The 24,142-nt window shown below is 39.2% G+C and overlaps 1 long non-coding RNA gene across 2 annotated transcripts; it reads left to right on the top strand.

Moving 5' to 3' along the window:
• The first annotated feature begins 64 nt into the window (after window positions 1-64).
• Window positions 65-23,097, top strand: LOC311207472. Of its 2 annotated transcripts, none has more exons than XR_014618267.1 (4): window positions 65-328; window positions 421-521; window positions 4,201-4,344; window positions 22,282-23,097. It is a non-coding gene; the product is annotated as an uncharacterized lncRNA (long non-coding RNA). The 2 variants fall into 2 exon arrangements; XR_014618268.1 differs by lacking the exon at window positions 22,282-23,097 and adding an exon at window positions 10,988-11,115.
• The last annotated feature ends 1,045 nt before the right edge of the window (window positions 23,098-24,142 follow it).

Raw genomic sequence — 24,142 nt, 5'->3', positions numbered from 1 at the left:
CCAGAGCCTATATAGGCCACATGTTTGTTCAGAAGGTAGTATTTCTGCTCCTTCACAGCTAAAATTTTCATAAGGACTTCAGTCTCATAAACCCTACCTTCAACAATATCTAAAAATCTGACTCAGTGAATATGCAAATGCCAAAGCTATATAAGTACTGGAAATTAAAAAGCAGTAATACAAGCTTGCTCCTATGGTGCATTTGAAACAGTCTTGAGCTCCTGACGCTCTGATCTTGAGAATACTATCCTTAAACATTTTTTTTTTTTTTTTTAAGTTAAGGGCTAAAATACATTTTGCTATCAGTGCTTCAGAGAGAAATGTGTGGGTGAGTTCTGCTGGCCTGGGACACCTAAATCATTCAGTTTGATTGCATCACTGATATAAGTGTTAAGCTGTTATTTTCTGATTTGCCTTCAGGGTCTCCATAACTACCACTCATGACAGGAGGAACAAGAACAAGAATGATAAGCACCTGTCACTGTCGGAAACCCCCAGGATCAAATAACAGCCACACTGGGGTACGTATCAGATCTCACAGGGCACGTACTATTTACCACTGCAAATACAGCCATTACTTGGGGTCTTGCAGCTTTAGAGAAGCTACCAAAGTACAGGTGGCAGCTAGGAGTAAATTTTGCCTTGTAAATGATGCCCGTTACACATGAAGCTGGATGACATGTACTTTTTTTTTTTTTCCCTTGCAAACTAAGCGGAGACTAAATACTCATTTAGCTACTTATTGAAACACTACTAAAAACTTAAATATGAGATTTGATTCAGAGAAATACCTACTAAATCTTTAAAAAACTAGCTGGTACCTGCTTTTTTGAGATTTAGCAGTACATTCTCAAAGTGTCCACAAAGATTTTACAAAATGCACAGCAAGAATAAATATTTAGACACATGTATTCAAAATTTGCTGTAGCAATCTAATACTCAACATTAATTTGCATCTACAATTCAACTACAGGTTCAAAAGGCAAATACATACTTGGCAAATAAATAGCACTTCTTCAATATATTTTATTTTTACTGTTATAGAAGATCCCATAAAGCAGTTTGGGTATGTTCACAAAGTGTAACAGAATTTAAACCTCTGAAGTATTACTTTCATATCCCACTCACTGAGATGGTGAGATCATTTAAGCACAGGTATGATGCTATGGACAATGGGAGACACATTTTTCTGATTTTCCCAGACAACCCTGTCTGTGTAGGAGTAAGCAATTTGTTCCTGAGCCATTAAATGGTGTAGAAGATACTTCCTTTTCTTAAGCTTCTCTGGCACTGATGATGCCCAAAACGAAGACTTTTATGTTTTCTGAAGCCTGCTCTAGTGCAAAAAATTTTTGTTGGAATTACTTTAATCAGTTGAGAGAATAAAGTCTGCACACTGTTGATTGAAAGAGGTTTTGAGGGGAGAGGTATCCCCATCAGTCTTGAGCTTCTTCCCTGGTGGGATTGACACACAGCCTTTTACATATTATGTCTCTTGTAGGAACAAACAGAGCATTCACATCATCTTAGAGCAAAGAAGTTTAGACACCAGAGTCTTTCTGTGGAAACATTTACACCAGTATAGCCAACAGTGGAGTCCTGTGCCTGGTTGTGGGCTTCTCAGTGCAAGATCGTTGACATAGCAGAGTCAGACTGGTGGAGAGCCATCGGGAAAGCCAGGGCTGGAGGAAATGAAAAAATGAGAAGAACGAGGCTTGTTCAGCCTGGAGATAGCTTTGGGGGATTTACTTCTTGCATCAGCTACCTAATGGGAGGGTGCTGAGAAGACAGAGAAGGGCTCATCTCAGAGGTGCACAGCAAAAAGACGGGACAAACAGCACAAATTCTAATATGAAAATTTTCTGATTAGGAAAATATTTTTACCCTGAGGGTGGTCAAACACTGCTAACAGGGCCCCTGGTCAAACACTGCTAATCCCCCAGAGAGGGTGGGGGATTTCCAATCCCGGAGATATCAAAACTTGACTGGACAAAGCCCTAAGCAACACAATATAAGTTGGCCATGCCTTGAGCGGGGAGTCTGGACCAGGTGAACTATGAAGGCCCCATCCAACCTAAATTTTTCAGTGTTTCAATAAGAGTGGATCTAAGCTACCCCAGCAGAGCTGTGCCTCCTCTATTAATTGTCAGCAATGTTAACTGTTACATGAGAGTTTGGAATTAACTGGATATATAATAGGCACAGGAAATTAGATTTTCTCCTTTAAATTAAGTTGTCATGGTAGAAAAGAACATAAGTAGGGATTGATAGTGCTGTGCAGTATGTTCAGTATGTTGTATAAAATCAACTGATTTCGTTGTTTTTTCATTTCTGGGTAGGACTTTACCTTCCCAAGTAAAAAGAAAAATATTTTAACATAAAACACAGGTAATAATTCTTTCTTTTTTTTTTTTTTTTTTTTTTTTATGCCTCATAGTTCTGCCTTTTTCAATACATTATTTTTGGTTGTATGATATGGACCTAAGAATTATTGTCATTGTTCCATTCCCTAAAGTCACTTTGATCTTCTCTTTGTCTTTTCCTTCACTGCCCTGGTTCCTGGCCCTCCCTTTTCCACTCTTTTGCAAATGTTATTATCTGCCTTTGGCTGTACGTGATCTACAGATAACAGAAGTGCCAGAGGCTGATCTGACTTCCTTCATGTCCAAGGAATTAAACTCATTTTCTATATGAGTAGCTGGAAATAATAGCAGTCATTGTTCAAGACAAGATTACCAGGGCCTGTCCTAAACCAAAGCCGCGCTGCATGAGAGGGCTGGAATTCAGACTCAGGTCTGGACTCAGAATCAAATTGTAATTTGGGAATCAGACTATTTTCTTGGCAAACTGACCACTTGAGAGAGGCAGAAAAGCATTTGTCAAATGTTAGGGATGCAGGGGAAAGACAGTCTTACAAATCATTTGCAGGAAAACTGTCTGTTGCCATTTGTTTTCCTTATCCTCCTCAAAACAGGGTTTGCATGTGTTCTTTGTTAATATGCTGAATTGCTGCATCAGTTTCTTCTCGTAACAGAAAGAGCTAGACAAGCCCATGGGTGTTAGCTAAAACCCTGTATCAGCATGGCAACAACACAAGTAACCAACACAGAAAGCGTGCTTGACCTCTGAGAGTAACCTCTCCTGCAGCCAAAGATAAAAGAAGTAAAACATCAGTGTTTAATATTTAGAAGATATAAATGGGGTAAATCTGAACTTCAGCATGATAAATCTATCCACAGGGTCCTTTCTATACACTTCTAAAGATCATCGCATCTATGGTTCTTAGACAACAACTATGTAAGCTGTGTGTAAAATTGGAAGTACTTGTGCATACACACAATGGTATAAACAACTGACAGAACTGACAGTTTTTTTATGGAGCCAGTAAACATAGCATCATATCTAGACTCAAAATGCATTTCAACTTTTTATGGTATAGAAATGATCAAACAATAGAAGTAAGAAATTAAAACTCATCAGTGACAAATGTGTTGGGTTACATCTAATGTCACAATGGATTCACTTATTATTGAACTGAGCTACTGACCTAATCTTAATTGTAACTATGACAAGTGTCATTAATAACATGTTGCAATCACACAAGGTCACCTATATGTGATTTTGTCTACATTTATAGGCACATACAGAATAAGTCTGTGCAGCTCCATTTTTGAAACTGTGTTCAAGTGAACCCAAGATAAATACTGCATTTCTTAAGGGACTCAGACATTAAACTTTATCAATGAGCTGATCCAAGATTTATTTATAAAATCTCAGGGCATTAAATAATACTTACTAAGGAGAAGATACTGAGCATTAGGAGGATACTTTTTAAGTACAATGTGTTTGGACAACAAAAAATCAAATCATCTTTCCTTGTGGAAGGCCTGTATAATCTGAGCAGGAAATAATTCTAGAAGTTGGTCTCTATTTCTATTAAATTAGAATAATGAAATAACATCTGTTTTGTTTTGGTTTTGAGTATTGATGAAGTGAAGAATAAACTCAATGCTGCAAAATGTGAATTCCTTAACATGGAGCTGTTGGCAATGAAAGGCCATTCTCATGTAGCATATTCAATTTATATAGTGAGCGTTATAATGGTGATATTAACCTGCAAAATTCAAGACACCAGTGAAGTTTTTCAGGAAACCCCAGTGCTTGGATGGCATTTCCAACTTAGTTTTGTGTTCTGAGCAGATGACAGAGGTTGGTGAAGAAGCTGTGGTTTAAATGGCACAAGCTTATTGACACAACACCACAAAAGTCCTGCTCTGAGACCAGAGGGACAGAGAACAAGAATCTCCAACAAATGCAGGTGCTGGTTGAACAGGTTCTTAGCAGGTAAGAACAAAAGTTTATCCAGACCCAACACCATATTGCAATGTGTCCCCAACATCTAGCATTATCATCAATACTAACTCCAGGGGTGGCAAAGGAGGACAGTGTTGCCACTGCTTCTTTGACTTATATGGCGTATTCTCTCCAGCCTGTGGTTCAGGTACTTTTCCTGTAAACACCATATGCAAAGAAAAAAGGACATGAAAATTCTTTTACATTTCCAGCAGATCCTTAGAATAAACTTTTCTATTGGTTTTGCACATGGGTATGTTTGGCCATTTTGCTACTAATTCTCCCCCTAAGAATTCAACAATAGATTATTTCTGGGTTACAGTGGTGATATAGGTGCACTTTAAAAAGGCAATTCTCATTTGGTGGTATGTGTAGGAACAAGACCTTTTTTAAAGTGGAATTTCTGTCATTTCCTACTAGAAAAAGTTGGGTTAGCAGGAAATGGGGAAAAAAAAAAAAAGTCATCTTTAGCTATTGCAAAGCGTTAGGGTTACTACATGATATGAAACTATGAGGTTCATATGCTATGAGGATCATTAACATTTGCACTCCCCAAGACATTGGGGACTGCATTAGCTGGGTAGGCTAATGCACAGCCAACTCTTGGACTTGAAGGGAGCACAGTCCTAGGAACCCCAGCACCTCAGCTGGACATGGGACCTTCCTAAAATGCACAGTGATGTGGAGTTGAATGAGTAGGGCATAAAGTTGGAAAGCTTTCCAAGAAAACTCTGGGTGACAAATAAGTCTGGAGTAAAACTTAATTTCCAATATAGAAAATTCATTTCAAGTAAGTTCAATAAGCAGGGTCTTAAAAAGATCTCTTCTTTTACAAAACTCAGTCTGTGCTCCTATGTGTATGCATGTGTGCGTGTGTGTGGTTCCTGTGGTTACTATATAGCAGGCCATTGAATTATCAAACCAGTAATTTTGCCATTAGGTTTTCAGTTTGCTTCTTGCATGCATATTCTGTGGTCAAATCCATTAGTAAGTTACAGTGATAAACACCTGGAGTCTATCAAAAACAAAGAGAGTCTTATTCTGTAGGTACAACCAGCCTGGTGAACATACCAAGCAGAGACTAACTGCATAATATAGAACTCAAACAGGAATATGTTTTTTATGATGTGCCAGCATAAGGGAGATCAAAGACTAAAGCCAAATAAATAGCAACTGGGTACCAGCAAAGGAAACATATTTAGACCTTAAAGTAATCAGAAACAAACCCAGTGTATGCCAACACCCTCTGAACTCAAAACTAACATTTTCCTCCTTTTCATAAAAGGTTCAAGAGCTGGCAGATTTTGTTTTGTTTTTAAATCTATGGGTTTTATGACTGGAAGAGAATTTTCATTTCTCACAGACAATGGATCGTCAAGGGCAGGCATCATCCCCCCATCCCATCAACCCCTTCTTGCTCATGGATTTAGGGAGTTACACCCCCTACTGCCCTATGACTGAATTTTCTCTGGCTGCATTATGGAATTTGCCAGCTCACATTAACCATTTATTAAGCCTGACTCCTTATCTGGAACATCGCCTGGCAAACTGAAACACACCCGCAGACTGGCAGAGCAAATTTTTCCAGGTGTTGCAAACAGACACCCAGGATTACATGCCAACACTATTTTGTGAGGCAGTTTGATCAGAAGGAAAAAGCCCAAATGACTAATGTTCAGTGTCATGTTTAGTACCTGCAATGTATCTACATAAACACTTTTAAATGACTACTAGTACTAAAAAATACTTGCAAGGGGAGAGGCAGAGAGCAAGGAGAAGATACAAGGGAGGCAGTGAATTGACAGGCTGAGCCTGAGGGCAAAGACTTACATCTGTACTTGATTTGTCAGGGATTTACATTAGTGAAACTTTAACTCTGCAGATGATAAGTAAGATTACACTTACAGAACAAGTTTATGCAAATAAAGCTTAGTCTACAGTGCATGTGGGTCCAGACACAGTGGACTTGGCAGGTTTCACTGAAAGAGAGTGCCTGGGTTTAATAAATTCATTTACATAAAGGATTAGGACATCTGGAAAAGTAGCATGGCAGTTTACTGAGATATAAATAATGTTAATTGAAAGGTCACAGGTATGCAAAACACTCTACACATGCAGAAGGAAACCATGGAAAACGAAGGGGCAAAGACTTGCATCTTTCCCTCGGTTATATCAAGTTAAACTGTAGATACCAGCTAAACCATGCCTTTCTAAATACCACTCTTGATTTTAGTTCCCATTAGTGATCCCTGCTTCATGACAGGTATGCATGTAAACAGTCAGTTTACTTAAAACAAAACGAAACACAGTGGGTCATATCACTCAGCATCAGGAAACATCCAGAACACAAATTGACTCTAGGAACCAATTCACAATCTCTGATTTAAATGAGCAGTGAGGTAGATAATTAAGTTTTACCCAAAAGCCTGATACCCTGCTGCCATGGCAACAACATCACTTTTCAGCAACATCAGTAACACTGAAAAGTATGTTTACACCTAATTCCAACTTGTTTTACAAATTACGTGGTAAGTGCTTACTAGAGTTCTAGATTTACAAAATAACATTCTGGTGAGCTGCTAATTAAGCGATACTAACAAGTTGTAGATGATCAAACAGTTTGCAAGAAGCATGCCATTCCCCAAGATTAATTTATAGTAAGTAATTTGTAAGCAATTCTAATTCCTTTCCGTTATTTTAAGAGTATAAAATAACGTTTTCTCAGCATAAACCTACAATTCAGCAGAGCACAGGCAAACCTTTTTCAAAGGTTTATAATGTCCATATGTTTATACTTCAAGCAGATTCCAATAAAGATTATCTCAAAACAATTGACATGTTTCTTGTACAGAGCTAAAAATAGCTTATTTGGAGGTTGCTTTTTTTTTTTCTTTCCCTTTTTTTTTTTTTTTTTTTTTTTTTAATAAGCTTTGCTTAGTTCTGTCCCTACAATGAGATTTTAAGTGCATGCATACAAAAGACTTGTCCACATGCATACTTATTTAGACATAGCACTCTACACAGGCCACACACTAGGATGTACAGGTGAACAACAGTGGTAGACTCATGTAAAGCAATGTACTGTTGTCTGACCTAGTGCTGCAAAAGCCCTGGGTTAAGCAACTTGGCTTTAATTCTTACCTAAAACAGAGCAATGTGTTAGAATGTCTGTAAAATACACTGAAGAAATAAATATGCACAAAGCAAAATATTTCTACCACCTGGCCTTAAAACAGTCAGCTTTGCTCTTGTGCAATCCAATTATATCATTGCTATATTCAGACAGAGGTGGGAATCTGATGGAAATATGGGGCAGGAGCAGCTGGACTCGTGTAGTCAGTGGGAATTTTGTTGCTGTACATATTGACCTTCTCCAAGCAATTCAATACGTAAAACTAAAAGCCAAGACATATAAGCATGAGGTATGAACATATCAGCAGCCATGTTCAAAAGGGATTAACTTTTGGAAGAGCCAGTTCAGCTGTGTGCTGCTGCTGGCATCTGTTAAGAGCAAGGGAAAACACTCTTCATGTCTTGGTCCACGAGCCAGATATATCACTTCATTCATCCTTGCAGTGGGATGTTGATAACATCTGAAAGCAAACAAAGGTGATGATTTGGAGTGGCTGCTAGTAGGCACTTGCAGTTCTCTTTCCAGTTATCATGCTCTGCTTTGGTTGGATCATTTTCCCAACAGACAAGATTAAAACTTGCCTTAGAAAAGTGCCGTCCACTAATAAATAAAAATTGTGATCACAGTCCCAACGCAGATGAGGCTAGAGAATCCCAAGACATACATCCGATATAAATTAATGGGAGTTGTACAAACTTGATTCTGTTTGTGAACTTTCCACCTAAGGAAATAGATGCCTATGTAATTTCATTTCCATCCATGTTTATGGTAGATAAATGCAAGCAGCCTTCAGCTATTCATTTCTTTCTGTGGCCAGACTAGTTAGTTCCAGCCCATCACTGGCACAGGCTGCAGGGAGAGAGCTTCTAGCCTTTGCTGTTCTTTCTTTGGCATTCAAGCCATTACCCAACTCCTGAGTCAGCTGGCTTCGTAAAGTCAGAGTTCAATTTCATGCCCTTTGAGAAACACTACTAAAAGCTATCTTCAATTTACTGTAATCCTCTGCATCAAATTCCAGCTATTGTCAAGCTATTGCATCTATTTTTACTGCACAATGTTTGTGTCTGAAACAATTACTGAAATAAACTGCCTATTAACTACCTATCTTACAGGTACAATTTCCCATGAACAGCCCCGGGTCTGAGATAGAGGGGTGCTGTTGCAAAGCACAGAATCTCTCACACGACTGTGAGTGATTCTAGTTAGCTCTGTCCACTACACAAACTTTCTCCTTTCCACATCTCCTGCAGTTTGTTCCTAAGAGCACGAGGCAAAAACAGCCTTATTTCCCTTGAGGTGAAGATGCAACATTTGCCTAATGCTGTATAAAGTGTATGCAAAAGCAGCTTATTCTTCCCTTTCTCTGACCAAGTTAATTGGATATTAGAATTAGTCATGTTAAGTAATCTCTGTCAGATCCTATTAACTCCCTTGCTCTCTCCCAGAGTATCTGATGAATGATACAAAGCTTGTGGAAGAGTTAATCATTATATACCTCATAAGTGCAGCTGAAGTATTTTGTTCATGAAGGTAAGCGAGACTCTCAGGCTTTCCATCATCCACACCACAGAGAGATCTCACCGTTCTCCCATGTCACCCTCTGCAGTAACCAAGAACAGCAAACTGGAGATACTAAACTCTGCTGCAATCATAATTTTCACAGTTGTTCATGACCTGGGTTGAGAATTTAAATGCAAAAATATACTGAAATCCAAAGCTATAGTTCCCACAGCAGCTATAACTCAGTCACTGGTATTTGGACATACATTGCAGAGTATAGACACAGTAATGCAAAACACTAAAGCTGCCCCTGGTTATGGTTGGCTGGGGGAACCATAACTCTGAGTTTCCTGACTTTTGTGTTAAGATCTCAACCATAAATATTGCTTTAATGTAGCTTTGTGCAGTGGGTTTACATTGGCATTGGGAGGTGCTCGTACGGAAACAGTAGAGAATTAGTGTGGTATGCTTATTAAATGAGTAATGCTTTTAGAATAATTCCTGGGGTGAAATCATGGCCCCAGTGAAGTCAACAGAGCCAGGGTTTCAACTGAGAAACATCTTATTTATTCAGAGAAGAAAGCAGCAAAAGTCCCAGTAGTTTTGATCTTTATTATAAAGGAAAGAATTTCAGATCAGCTCCATCCCTCCAAATCAGGGCTCTAAAGGAGTAATCAATTTAGTGGAAATAACCAGGAAATGGCTGAGATTTTTTTAACCTCTATAGAAAAATTTAGATGTTGGATTTGTTTTGTTTTGTTGATTTTCACATTGAATACCCCAAAGTGTCTTTTTTTTTTTTTTTTTTTTTTTCAGAAAGTTATTTGCCAACTACAAAACTACAAAAAGTTACTTATTCTAACTTTTCCTGTTTATCCATAGATGACAATAGAGTTTATGACCCTGTAGAGTGTCAAGCAACTGAAGGAGGGTCCTCACTGAAAAAGTTTCAATAGAAAATGTTAAGCCAATCTTGGTATTAATTTCAGTTGTTAATTTCTGCCTGTTTATTTTTAAGGTAGAAGTGACAAACCACCAGTTTGCCTGGCAGGATGATAGAAAACATTTATCCTAAGGGATTTTTTTTTTAACCTATCATGAGTTAGCTTACACAAAACACCCTATTTCACTATGGAAATTCAATAATAAATAAATAAATCAGAGATGGGCTGGCCACAGGAGGAAGAAAATTTTGTATCTTGCAGTCTGTGACCAGCCAGAGGAATGCTCCGTTTGTGCCAGTTTGCCTTGTGTTTTCAGCTGGGAAAGACACTGTGCAAACTGATAGCAGATGGTAGAGCTGAAAATAGGTGCTTTACGTGTTTGATTGAGAGCCAGCATTTTGTCATTTAGTTGTCTCACGTCATTGCACCGCGTTATGTTGTGCAATCGTGTGTGACATGCTGAAGCCAGCCTCACCAACACAGTATTTTCTGAAACAGGATTCTGCATCGCTCTGACAGTGGGCAAGAACTTGGTATGTTTACTGTTTACTGTTCTTGGAAAGGCTTCCTTCTGTGGAAGCAACCCTCTGAGGAAAACTTCTGCTGGCTTGTCTTGATGGAAAGGGATGGCGGTGGCACTTGGTGGAAGCTCTGTTCAAAGACTCTCAGGGCAAACAAAAACCAGAGTCCTCAGTGAAGGCTGGCATGGGAACTGGGGCTGTTGGAGTGGGTGGTCCCTGAGGAGAGGTTGTGAGCCACGCAAATCCAAATTGGTTTGCTTTGCAGTGTGAAAATGTTCCAGCTCCCTGCCAAAAAGTGTCATGTGGCAATAAACTGACATCCCCCTATTTTTAGCTGCAAAGGCCACTATGAGTTGACTTCATTCTTAGCTGGAGCAGCGTCCTTAGACTTTTCTGCTGTGAGCTTAGAATGGTGCATGGTGGTGAAGACTGTTGTCAGATTATTCAGGACTAACTCAGCCCAAGTGCACGGTAACCCTATTTTAAGCTGTTTTTTGTTTTTATTTTTTGTTTTGTTTTGTTTTTTTGAATCACAGATCTACCCATTTCAGTGCTGGCTAGGCAATCTCTCCTCTTCTCCATTACATTTCTTCATCTGAGGAAGAAAAAGAAGAAAAGGATAGAAGACAAGGATCACTGCAAATGAAAACATAGAACAATTTTCTTCCATAGGACTGTTTCCATCATGGTGTCTTTGCCTATTTCTAGACCTTAGAATGCTCTTTGTATGGCAAATAAATAAATAAATAAAACTTACAACAGGAAAATTGGCCTCCAAAATTTCCAGTTAGAAGCTAATGAATGCATCTTATTAGCTTCATGATACTTTCCAGTTTAGGCTTGTGGAGCTTGTCTTGCCCAGGAGTCTCTTCCCTTGATGATGCTTTACAGAGGTGTGATCTCTAATTCTGCTTTTCAAGCTTCTTATGCTAAGTGGATACCATTCCCATAACTTCCACATTTACTGGCATTCCCAAACCACGTTAGGTGTTCCCTCCCTTTTATTATTGAAAGCTGCATTAGAAATCAAGCAGTATGAAGTTCAGACTGTAACACAAATTGGGATAAAAAGCCTGATCACATTGCTTCAAAAGTTTTCCTTGAGCTTCTCTTGTCAGTAGATTTGTTTCCTCTAAGGTAAAAGCCAGTAGAAAAATATCCATCAACTCCAATCATGTCAGATGTTCAGACAGCACAACTTAAAAATGTAAAGAAATTCTTTCAATCATTGCCACTGCTAGCTCAGTCCTCATACAACTCCTGTTCTCTTCCTCCTAGATGCTTAATAAATCTGAAACTGGTTAGAGGAGGAGCAGACAGGTAAGCTGGCTGGCATTTCTCTTTTGATGTCACCTCTACAGAAATAAATGTAAATATTTTATTTTGATTAAGCATTTTCAATTAAGCTATTTTTTTTAAACAAAATTATAATTCAGTGCAGCTGAGGATATTCTTCTCAAAATGTCCAGTAGGCCACGTGCACAGGGCACACATGTTTGAGAGGATAAAGTAAACATATTTGGTGGGCTTTGCTTTGCAGAACAAATATATTCATGGCCATTTCACTCCTCAAATGAGAGGGGCTATGCCTGCTGCACTGGGACTGGAATATAATATTCTCTAGAAACAAAGACTTGCTATGTTTTTTTAACTGCATATTAAAATAATAAAAACTGTAAGCAGCAAGATACGGTGATTTAGTTTTCCTGATTGAAAGTTGCTGCATGCATATCTTTGTTTGGAAGATGTTTTGGCTAATTAAAGAAATAGAATTAAATGAACCTTAACATAAACCCCTAGAGAATATTACCATAGCAAAAATTTTCAGGAAAAGACCCTTGTTTAAAACCCTATAGTTTTCTGTGACATAGGCATTTTGGGAAGGATTTTTACTTTGCATTGGATATGACTTAATGGTTACAATTTGTTATGCAGTTTTAATTCTGTTTTTAATAGTATTTAAGGTATTAATATTATTTAGTTTATTTTTTTTTTAAACTACATTGTTTATTGATTTCTGATAGAACTTGGAAACAAAAAAAAAAAAAAAAAAAAAGGACTTTACAAGACTTTTTAAAATTGCTTGTTAGATTTTTAGGTTGGAGAATTAAGAACACATGGCACAAATGTTAAAGATAAAACATAAATTACCTATGGCATAGAAACATAAATCTTTCTGTATATTTCCAGATAGGTTTATTTTTTTTTCCAACAGGATTTTCCTTGAGATTTGCATCCAAGGAGTCCAAAAGCTTTACTGGGAGTTTGGAGTGGTACCTTGTAGCACAGTCACTCTTCGCTAGCAATTCCTGCAGGGTGCAATGCTAACTCAGTGGGGTAGTTTTGCATTTGGTCCCATTCTGAGCTGAGGATTCTGTCCCTGCCAAGTCCCCTTCCCAGTCAGCGTGCCGTGGGATAAGAGTTGTGGCTGGGAGGCTGCAGATTTTTCCAGGGTGGCAAAGAGGAGATTTGGGGAGGCCCAATGGATAGGCATCCCCAGAGGCCAGCTTAGAATCTAGCCTAGATGTGGTGCTGCTCATCTCTATAATGAGCGGCATCTCTATAGGAGCGGCTGAGGGAGCTGGGCTTGTTCAGCCTGGAGAAGAGGAGGCTCAGGGGTGACCTTATCGCTCTCTATAGGTACCTCAAGGGAGGCTGTAGCGAGGTGGGGGTTGGCCTGTTCTCCCACGTGCCTGGTGACAGGACGAGGGGGAATGGGCTTAAGTTGAGCCAGGGGAGTTTTAGGTTAGATGTTAGGAAGAATTTCTTCACTGAAAGGGTTGTTAGACATTGGAACAGGCTGCCCAGGGAAGTGGTGGAGTCACCATCCCTGGAAGTCTTCAAAAGACGTTTAGATGTAGAGCTTAGGGATATGGTTTAGTGGAGGGCTGTTAGCGTTAGGTTGGAGGTTGGACTCGATGACCTTGAGGTCTCTTCCAACCTAGAAATTCTGTGATTCTGTGATTCTGTGATATAATGACAATACTACCTGCTGGAAACCATACTGGCTCCTTGTCTCTGCTACTCTCTAGCAATAGCAAAGACAGGCACAGTCACAGGCTGGAAGGTGCCCTCATCAGAGGAGCACAGCCATTTCTGTCCCCTGGGGCCTGAGCTCCTGTGCAGCTCACCCTCCTCTTGTGGCAGAGAGCCCAGAGTCCCAGCAGGGGATGGGGTCTTCTGACACACTTCTTTTAAAATATTTTCAGGCATAGTCAGTTGAGGTCCGAAGATCCTAAAACCAAGATCCAAGAAATGAAAAACTATTTAATAGTTTAAAAGCTAGGCCTTTGACAGAGACACTCACGCAGACCTTCCTCATAGCATAAATTTTCTTGCAGTCACCAGTTGCACTTCAGTGGGAGCACATTTAAACATTTGCTTTTTATTCATTTTCTAACCTTGTGCTTTGACGTGTACCAATAACTTGTCCAATATCCATAACTCCCATGGGACAAAGAACTGGTACAGGTCTGTGGAAAATACTGAAATCAATAGAGCTATTTCAGACATGGACAGGTTTATATGGAAAAGAAATCTTGCCCGTACTTCATACAAGGGATCTTTGTTGCTGAAATCTGTGCCATAATTGTGGGTTTGTTTGTTTTTTTTTTCAGCTTACTTACTGGCAAGTACACCATCCTGACCTCACTCTTTCTTTCTTTTGGAGGCTTTTGCATAATAAAGAGGTATTTGGATGAGAGGTCTGCTTTTCCTCTTTTCTTTTCTTTTCTTTTCTTTTCTTTTCTTTTCTTTTCTTTTCTTTTCTTTTCTTTTCTTTTCTTTTCTTTTCTTTTCTTTTCTTTTCTTCTCTTCTCTTCTCTTCTCTTCTCTTCTCTTCTCTTCTCTTCTCTTCTCTTCTCTTCTCTTCTCTTCTCTTCTCTTCTCTTCTCTTCTCTTCTCTTCTCTTCTCTTCTCTTCTCTTCTCTTCTCTTCTCTTCTCTTCTCTTCTCTTCTCTTTTCACAGTGATCTCTCCCTGGGGTACACTTGCATACTGAACCAAATATAAATCCAAAAAGCACCTTTTGTTTTTAAAGATTGACAAAAACTTGATCAAAGATAGATTTTTATCTAAGAGGATAATTCTTTTAATAATGAGCTGAAATGTCATATGCATTATTTATTAGGAGTTACTTTATTCCATACAGAAAAGTGAATTCAGTCTCTATAAAACTGTAGCATAATTAAATGTGCTACTTAAGTCAAAACAAAATCAATATTGTGCATCTGACAAAGGAAAAAAAGCAGCTTGTATATTGCCAAAGTAGTATTTTCATCTCTGCACAGAACTAGTGGTATTCACAGACCTGCTTCTTCTCCTATTTCTTTCAATAGCAACAAAACTGAGATTCCAAATAGTACCTCAAAGGCCAGCCACAATTTGAAGGCCAAAACACTGCTGAAAATTATTTTGAGCTATAATATTGTCTCAGTGATATGGTGGTTGAGATGTGGGTGGTGATACTGGTCAGCTACACTGTGCCTGGAAAAAATCTTTCAAAGAAACTACTTGTGTTTCTCTGCCATGCACGCACTCTGTAAACTCCCAAAGTAGAGTCTGAGTAAAAGGTGAAGAGTGAGATTTAGATTGCTTCCTATGGTGTGCAAGCATGACTGAAAAGCTTTAATCTCCTTAAAATCCAAGGGAATGACTCAACCAGCTGCAACAGCCCTCCAGGACTGGTGGCACCTAAACTTGGTAGATTTAGCTCATTTTGAATCAGAGTTCCTGGTGGCTGTGTTTAAGCTCTCAGCCATGCACAGACTCCCTTTTCTACGGACCATATAGAAAGCTGAGCTTCTGCATAAGCACCATCACTGTTCGAATCTGTGCAGAATGGGGCCTCAACTCTGCTTGATCCCAGCTATCTGGTATGTGCCCTTGAGCACAGCTTTTGCACTTGAAAAGCACTAGGAGTAGTACAAAGTAAAACAGCCATTGCTAAATTGGTTCAAAACTATGAAAAAAACATATTGATGGTGCTAATCCAGGCCTGTGACTGTAAAATGTCATAGAAATTGCACCTTTAGGCTCCAGTCAGTACTCAGAATCAGTGGGGGACAGCAGACCAAGATAAAGACTGAAAAAAAAAAATAAAAATAAAAATAAATCTTAAAGCTAGGATACTCTCAGAAACCAGAGCCAAATCTGTACCTTCTCTGCTGCCTTCAGAAGAGCCTCACAGACCAAAAGATTCAGGTTATAAATACACGCAAGCTCAGAGTGGTTGTTTCCTCTTCCCACCAGATGTATGGGAGGTAAATCCTCTGGAAGGATGCAAGTGACTATCAGCAGGCACCTCCAGTGGATGAAATGTCAGAAAATATGAATCTGGGACATGCAAAATTGCAAATGATTACTTCCTATTTATTTGAGAGACGTCTTAAAAGAAATTCTTGTACTACTTGTATATATACTATTTTTGTACTGTATAATCTATACTTAAATGTTATCTTCATTGCTTTAAAGTAACTGCAGTGGAGTCTAACATACTGACCCAAATGCAAGTCCCAAACCTTCTGAACCTCACGTGCTAATAACATCCAGAAATACCATAAGGTCTGGTAATCCATTTGGGTGCAGCAGCTTCTCCTTGCCTTGCCATCTTCCTCTTCTCTATGTACTTTCCTAACTCATTCTGATCCTATTAAATGCTGTATCTTCACTTGCCTATTTTACAGGGTACAACAGGTAATGTACATAATTCCCTGAAATGTGAAGGAGACAAGGTAGTAAAGGCATTGATTCAGATGAATATCTACCTCTTGACTCATACAAAAGGAGGACACTGAACATCAGGTTCTCCTGGTGCTCCCTGTCATATCACATTATCATAACACAAAAGCAAAGTCTGGAAATGACATATAATCAAATGAATTCAGCTATGATGAGGTCTGTTTTGCAATACTCAGACGGGTGTTCATGGATCTCAGGAAAGACAGAAAACCTTGCTTTCTATATTTTTGGGAAAGTGGCAATCTTAAATTAACTCAGTTTTGTCTGAGAGTTTGCATGGATTTACACAGATAACTTCATCCAAATATTTAAGTTCTGTTGGCTGAACAAGGAGATCTTACAGTTAAAAACCAGATAATCTAATAAAACAAAATAAAAGACCTAATTAGTGATGGTAGCTCTGGCCTCATAAGAAAATACTGTGATTGATTTGGAACAAAGATCAGAGCACTAGCTCCACAGAAGTGTTATTCCAGCCACAGAAGGTCTTAAATACACCTTTTAAAATGTATAATACAATGCCAGATGGTTGAGCCACATCTGAGCTTTCCAGGGCATTCCATATGCAACCAAAGTTAGGTAATTAAAGAAAGTAAAGTAGCTAAGGACCTGGCATTACAGTTAATGTGAGCACTGATAAATTGATTCTTGATCTTGTTCAGAAAAACTCTGGTGGGTGGCATTTCTCTGAAATAGGCGTTAACTGGAATAGTCCAGTTTCAAGTCATGTTTTTCAGCTGCAAAGGTAATTTTTTCTAGTGCTTTAATAAAATAAAATTAATGCAAAGCAGTAGTTTTTTCTAGCTAATCACCAAACTTCTGAATCCTCTCATTCTAGGCAAAATGACATCCAGCTCTGAAACAAAATCTGGGTAGTTTAGCTCTTGAATACAACCAATACCCTACTGGAAATTTTGGGCTACATCTACTCTCTCTTTTGCAATCCTTACGTGTGTGGTAGCTAAACTTGTTATGTTCTCTGATCCAGCAGAAATATCAGTATTGCTTTCTTCAACCAACCTGTGATTTACAGGGTGAGATTTAGCTTTACACTAAGAGGCATAACTTCAGATATGTACACACAGGTGTGCAAACCTGTATTCTAGCTGGTGGAGATCTACTCACTGCCATCAACAGTGTCTGAAAGGCAATTCATCTCGATTGAAACTATATATTTAGAGCGCAGTTGCTTGCATTTTGCTCCCATGCTGTTTGAGATGCTCTAGAGTATCCAGAGCACAGGCATAGGGTACGTAAAGATGATACATGATGACACAATCAGGAGACCTCTGATTTACTAAATTGGTAGGAGGTTAGGCAATGCACCCTGCAGCACCTTAAATAGTATTAGGTATCTGTGCATGGACAGATGAATTCAGTGACTTCTCAACCAAATCTCTTTTTAGACTGCACAAACTGTACTAGTTCTCTGTCGACCAGAATGGGATTCAGATACCTAGCCCACATGCAGACAGATGCTTTAATGCAGAAGCCTTAATCCTCTAAAAGCCTTGATCCTACCTAAGCAGTTAGTCTGCAGTGTGTAAGGACAGATTCAGCTGCCTAGGAGTTCATGATCCTTTATGTGGGTTATATGCATATGTGGGCTATATGCGTATCTTATAGGTAGTCTGCTGTGTTGTATTATACCCCATATATCTGCCTCGGAAATGCCACAAAGGTAGTTGATAAACAAAGAGGGGGCAGAGCCAGGTGACAAACAGCTGTCCATCCAAAAGTAAATATCTGCTCAGGCTTACACTGGGCAACAATGTGGGCTGAGATCCTAAGCGTTTCCCCTTCCCCCAGGTCTTGAAGATAGCATCAGCCCATCTCTGAACACTAAAGTGCACCCAGATGGTGTGAAGAGTCTCCATGAAGACTCAAGCCCAAGCCCATTTATTTCCCAAGATTATTTATTCCTGTATGCCAGCCAGTATAATATTTCCTGAAGTTTCTTCCATCATGCTACTGGTTTCTGAATCCCTGTATCCCAGGAAGCCACTGGTTACATGCAACAGTGTGGAGTGGAGAGAAAATTCATGAAGAGCAGCCAGGCATGCCAAGGCACAAGGGCAACCAAGGACTGTGTCCTTGCTCACCATTCAAGTTGTATAAGGGAGGAAGACAGAGGACCTGTGTAGAAATAAATAAATAAATAAATAAATAAATAAATAAATAAATAAATAAATAAATAAAATCCCTTAGAGCAGGAACATCATGAAGATTCTGGCAACAATTTTTATGTTGTCCAAGTTAAATTACCAAAAGAATTGGTCTGGTATAAAACTCATGTAAACAAGAGGAAATCTCTCCTATATTTTGCAAGTAACGGTGAAAGGTATGAGGTATATTAACTGATAGAAGTGCCTGAAAGGTATCTGTCATAACAATAGCAGAATTTTCCAAGTCACCTGTTTAAAAACAATTGTATAAGACTGATTTTTTTTTTTCTCTTCAGGCTTTTATCCTTCCTTGATCACAGTTTAAGAAGGAACTAACAAGAAACCAGTATTGGGCAAGGAAACAATTTGACAATATGTTATTTATTTAGTGCTTTGCCCCCCTGTTGCTCAGCTTGTAAACAATTGCAAGCACAGTCTGATCAGCAAAACAGACCTGGCATGTCAACCCCACAGCCCAGAGGCTGGGTATAAATACATTTAAAAGAGATGTCCAACTAGATCCTCAGCGGGTGTCCTTCACGGTAGCTCCATTAGCCTTGCTAATGTCTCATTAAGCGTCTCTACAAGCCTAATCCTGATGTGGACTTGATTGACTGAAGATTTTTCTAAGCTTATGCCATAAAATCACAACTTGTGGCATTTCTTTCATACAGTCCTGACATTTTGGTGGTTCATTAGCAGTAAACAGAGTTGTTACAAAGTTATAGAAGTTATATCTCAGGGCATTAAAAGCAATTTAGTAGGATTATCTGTTTATTTTTTCACTCTGTTTTTAAGGAGATGTTTATACAAGCCTTTTATATTAATTTTCCCCATGACTTCCACGTTTTAGTCATGCAAATGTGTCAAACACATAGCTAAAAAATTCTTTCTTTCTTTAACAGAAAATTCAATTTCAAAATAAACAGCAATGCTCAGTGTTCTTAGACTCTGTTTCCCTATACAACATTTAAACTTTCCATCAGAAAATAAATATTTTTAATCACCTTTAAGATTAAAAAATAAATAATTTACCAACCACCTTTACATTTTTAGTGAGAAGGACACAAAGGAGGATTTCCTCCCACTATAGTGAGTAAAGCAAAGTTGTTTTATCATTAAAGGCTTGAAGTGGCTATGCCTCCCACCACAGTAAGATTTCCTGGGTGTCCAGATGACTTTCTCTGGTCATGTCCAGAGCATTTAGACTCGGCAGTGCTTCACAGCTTGGCACCTCTGTCAGTGGTAAGGCTGCCCTCATCATGTACCAAGACCCCTGTATCCCAGATCCAGAAGGTCTCTGCTTGTCTTCAAAATGTGCAGGGCTACTGCCAAACCCTTCTGCTTTTTCAGACATTCCTCCAAGCAGGAGAGCAAACTGGGAGCTGTTTCAGCCACACTTGTATCAGCTCTGCACCTCAGCCCATGCAGTTACATGCTTTCTTGGCCCCTCTGGAGACACCAATCTTAAGTCTGGCGGTACAGGGATGCAAGTCAGCCTGCATCTATATAATCTGCAGATATCCCTCTACATTTTTCTTCCTCGGGGCACTGCAGCATGTTTAATGAAGTCTGCAAACTTGCCAGCTCCCCAAGCCTCCCTAATTAGGCACTTGTGATATGACAAGCTTCTTAACAATATTATTTACTTTCCCTGAGACATAGCAAGGGAAGGTTATGTTTCCCTCCCTGCAGAAACCAGTAGCATGATGGATGAAACTTCAGGAAATATTATACTGGCTGGTTGTTTAAGTTTTAATATGAAACATACTTGTGTCTGGGTTGGGCCTGAATTTTTCAGCAACCTGAATTCCTGCAAGGAAATTTTAATTTCCTTCCTTTGATGCAATTAGGCTTTAAAATCTTTCAGCTCTTCTGTTTTACTAAGAAACAAAAATCCTTTCAATTTGCACAGCTCCTTTTGAGACTACACTAACATGTGAGAGGGAAGCCCTCTCTTCCATTGGTGGTGTTTTACATACAGAAGGAAAAAATCCCAAACCAATTCAACAAGTTGATTAGTCCTGATGAGCATGCAGATAATAACTGAAGGGGAAAGAGGAGAGGGCAGGTACTGAGGTGAGGAGACAAGCGTCCTCAGGGTGCCACTCCCTGTGAAATCCGCCACTTTTCCCACCACTATCTCTTCTGCCCCGAGACAGAGCATGGTGCACACTTGGGGTGCCACCCACTTTGGTGGCACTTCTCTCAGCAGCTTAAATCAAGAACAAAGCAATTCTTTCTTCAAACTGAAAGAAATGTCATTTTACCCTGTATCATCCATCCACTTTCCTTAAGAACTGCTCAGTAAAATGATGCTCAACAGAATTTGGAGGTGTTTCAGGACGCAGCCAATCAGCCTTTGACATCCAGTCCAAGAAATGGCAATAAACAGCATCCGAACCATATCTTCCCATTAAAGTATTTGGGAGTAATGTAGAGCTGCTCTTGCTTACCAAACAGGATCTATCAGTGCCAAGGGGAAGCAGAGGCTGCTGGGAGCTAGCAATACTGTGCTGGTCACCTCCGTTACAGACTTTCCAGGACTTCAAGCAGTTGTGCATTACTTCTACCAAGTTACTCAACGCTGCTGTCATGACTAATAGCTTTTTCCAATCAAATTTTAACCTCAAATAAAATAGTAGTCTCATGAAAAATATAAACCATCAAAAAATCTTACTACATTTCTCAAATGTCAACATGAAAATCTCTAGTAGATGAAACTAAGAACTTTATTTCACACCCATGGATCAACCTTAAAATCAGGGGATGCTGGGAGAGGGCTTCTCTTACATTATTCTGAGGGTGAGGAAATATATCCCAAGAAATGTCAGATAGATAAAAAGACAGAAAGAAATATGGGAAGAAAGAAAAAAGAAAGATAGGAAGACAGATAGGAATTGCAGGGAACCTAGCACTCTCCAATGCACAAGCCAACCACAAGCCAAACCAATTTAGTTATGCAACAATACTTGGTTTCTCTCCTGTGTAGAACCTCATGCCAAGGACGGATTAGAGCAACAGCAATTTGTTTCAGATTTACTCTGTCAGATCAGCTGCTGATAGCTTCAGACCACCCTAATATGGGAGGGAAAATGAAGCTGTCTGTTGACAGAAGAGTTTGTGATTTTCCTGAGGCACTTCATTGTTTATGTGAAACCATTAAGGAAGCCTAAGGTGATATGAGTTCCAGCTCCTTTTAAAAAAGATCACCAAAGAGACTTCAGATTTATGAGTTCACCTCAGTTCTCTTCATGAGATACTTCAATCTCCTTGTCTTGGGTAAAATGCAAGTCTAAACACTAACTGTGACCACAATGTCTGCTGCTACAAAACATTTGCTTCTTTTTCATAGAATGCTAAACAGTGGCTTAGCTCTGGGAGCTGTAAATAAATGAACTTCATTTTGAAACAAACCCAGGGTTTACATCATCTTAACTATAAACTGTAAATTAGGTGCAATGGAAGTTACATTAGATCTTTATATGCTACTTAGAGGTAAGACTTTCAAAGATGTCTAAGGAATTTAAATATCCAATTCCCATTAATTTTAATAGAAAGCTATACTCAGCTCCCTCAGGTAGTTTCAAAAACTTCATCTTAACAGACTGTGTTGTAAACCCTGAGCCTATGAGATCTTTGGAGAGATTCCCACCGAGTTTAGGAGATTTGGATGCAGCTCTCATTGCCTTTACAGGCCAGGGATCTCCTCCTCAGAAAACAGGACCACAGCACAACTGCCTCCCTAATTGTAACCCCCTAACTTGACATTGCAACTTTTTCTCTAGAAACAGGGAGAAAAAGGGACAGTGTATTGCACAAACAGAAACACTGCATATGACTCCCCCATGCACCCAGAGTGTGTAAATTTACGAATTCCTTTTTTAATTTTTTTATTATTATTATTATTTTTTTTTTTTTTTTTAGAGACAGGACTTTCTTGGTTCAAGGAGCTTCTGTTACCTCTCAGCATGACCAGCAAGAGTAACCCAGGAGATCCTGTCAGGTAACTTCAGTGCTGCAGGAGAGATTAGAAGGAGGGTATTATATTATTTTGTACCAAGGTTGACAAGATCCCCAATCCACTTACGTCAGAAGCAAAACTCCCATTGCCCATGATGGCACCAGATTTCCCCTGACTTGAAGATCCTGCTCGCTCTGGAGGATTTAAAACCCTCAGCACCATAGGCACCCTCCTGCTTCCGGCCTGTCTCTTCTTCTCCCTACAGTAAGCTTTGACCAACATGGGGAGGACATGTCCTCACCCCCAAGCAGTGCTGACGCCCCATCAATATGTCACCTCATGACCTTCACCTCAGGACCTGCCCTGGCAGAGCAACATGTCCATTTCTTGCAGCATCATTTCCACTAGTTAACCCTCCAGCTTCACAGGATCAGGCTCATTTGTCTCCTTCAGAACTCAAGTTAAATTGGAGTTTCTTTCATACTTGGGATTTAAACTTGCTTTTTCATCATAGGTACAATGCTGCTTGAGAGTCCAGATGACATAATGCTATAGATTGCAAAAATGAGAAAATAACCACAGGTAATTTTAAACCAAACACAAAATTATATTAGTTGCACTTGAATTTAAAGCCAAATTTTGGATTAGGGCTCCATTTATTGGCAATTCTGGGAAAAGGTTTCAGTATAATCCCCAGTTAATGAAACCTTTGCTAGTGAATTTCCTTTGTCAACACTGCATTTAATGTGAGAAGTGCTTATACCTGCTAGATCATCAAAACCTGCAAAGCTAATAGACTCAACTGGAATGTAAAAAACAGGGAGGATTTTCATAAAACTTTAATAAAAGCTTTTGGCCTAGAATGGTGTAGGGTGATTCTTTTAAAAACAACTCTACTATTACTATTCTCCGGTTTCCAAATACTTTTTTTGCCGTGAAAATTGACAGACAGCTATGCTAATATATATATATATTGAAGTATTTCTTGGAAATGTTGCACAAACAAAAGAAAAATTCAATTGTAAAATCCCCAGAAACCTAGCCAAGCTGAGTTTGAGCTCTAGATCCCTTTAGTCCTGTGCATGGGCTATGGAGTCAGACTGATGCCAAGACCTAAATACACTGGTCAGAAAGGTCATCTTGACCACTACTGGCAAATAGCAAGAAGAAATGCTGGTTCAGTTCAATTAAATGCTGCAGTGCCAGGTTTCCCTCCGTGTCCGTATGTGCAGTGACTGACAGGAGCATGACAGAGAGGAGATCTAACCTGATCTGTGTCCAGCAAGCACATCCTATCCTGCTGCAGAAGTGAATGCAGGTGCATTCTGTATTTAGCAGGGTATGGATATCTGCATCGCAGGCATTTTAGAAAAGCCACCTTTAATGAAAGCTGTAGGGTGGTGTTTCCCTGTGCATTTTTGTGAGACTTCTGTGCCAAAGGTGAAGTTGTTGCCTCTGTTCATATGTCAGCCAATGACTAAAAAAATATCAGAAATACTCAAGGGCTATCTCTTGCTGGTAGTATTACTTATGGTATAGGAAAAGTATTTCCTCTTTCAGGAACCCAAAGTAAAAATGCTTTTGAACTCCACTGCATGATTCTTTTTTCTTTTTGTAATTAGCCCCATCACTATGTTTTTCCCTTTGTCCAACAAAAATCCTCTTATGCTACAGTATCATTCCCATAAGTGGTTATCAACTTGAACATTAGACATTTCCTTCCTCCTTCTCCTACATGACACCATTTGTCACAAGGATTTGGGATCCAACAGCAAGAGAGACTTTTAAAGAATCCTTCCCACTGCAGGGAGCATGTGCTGAGAC

The sequence above is a fragment of the Netta rufina genome (assembly GCF_964035555.1).
Source record: "Netta rufina genome assembly, chromosome: 3".
NCBI classification, from domain to species: domain Eukaryota; kingdom Metazoa; phylum Chordata; class Aves; order Anseriformes; family Anatidae; genus Netta; species Netta rufina.
This window is presented reverse-complemented; position numbering and strand designations above follow the sequence as displayed.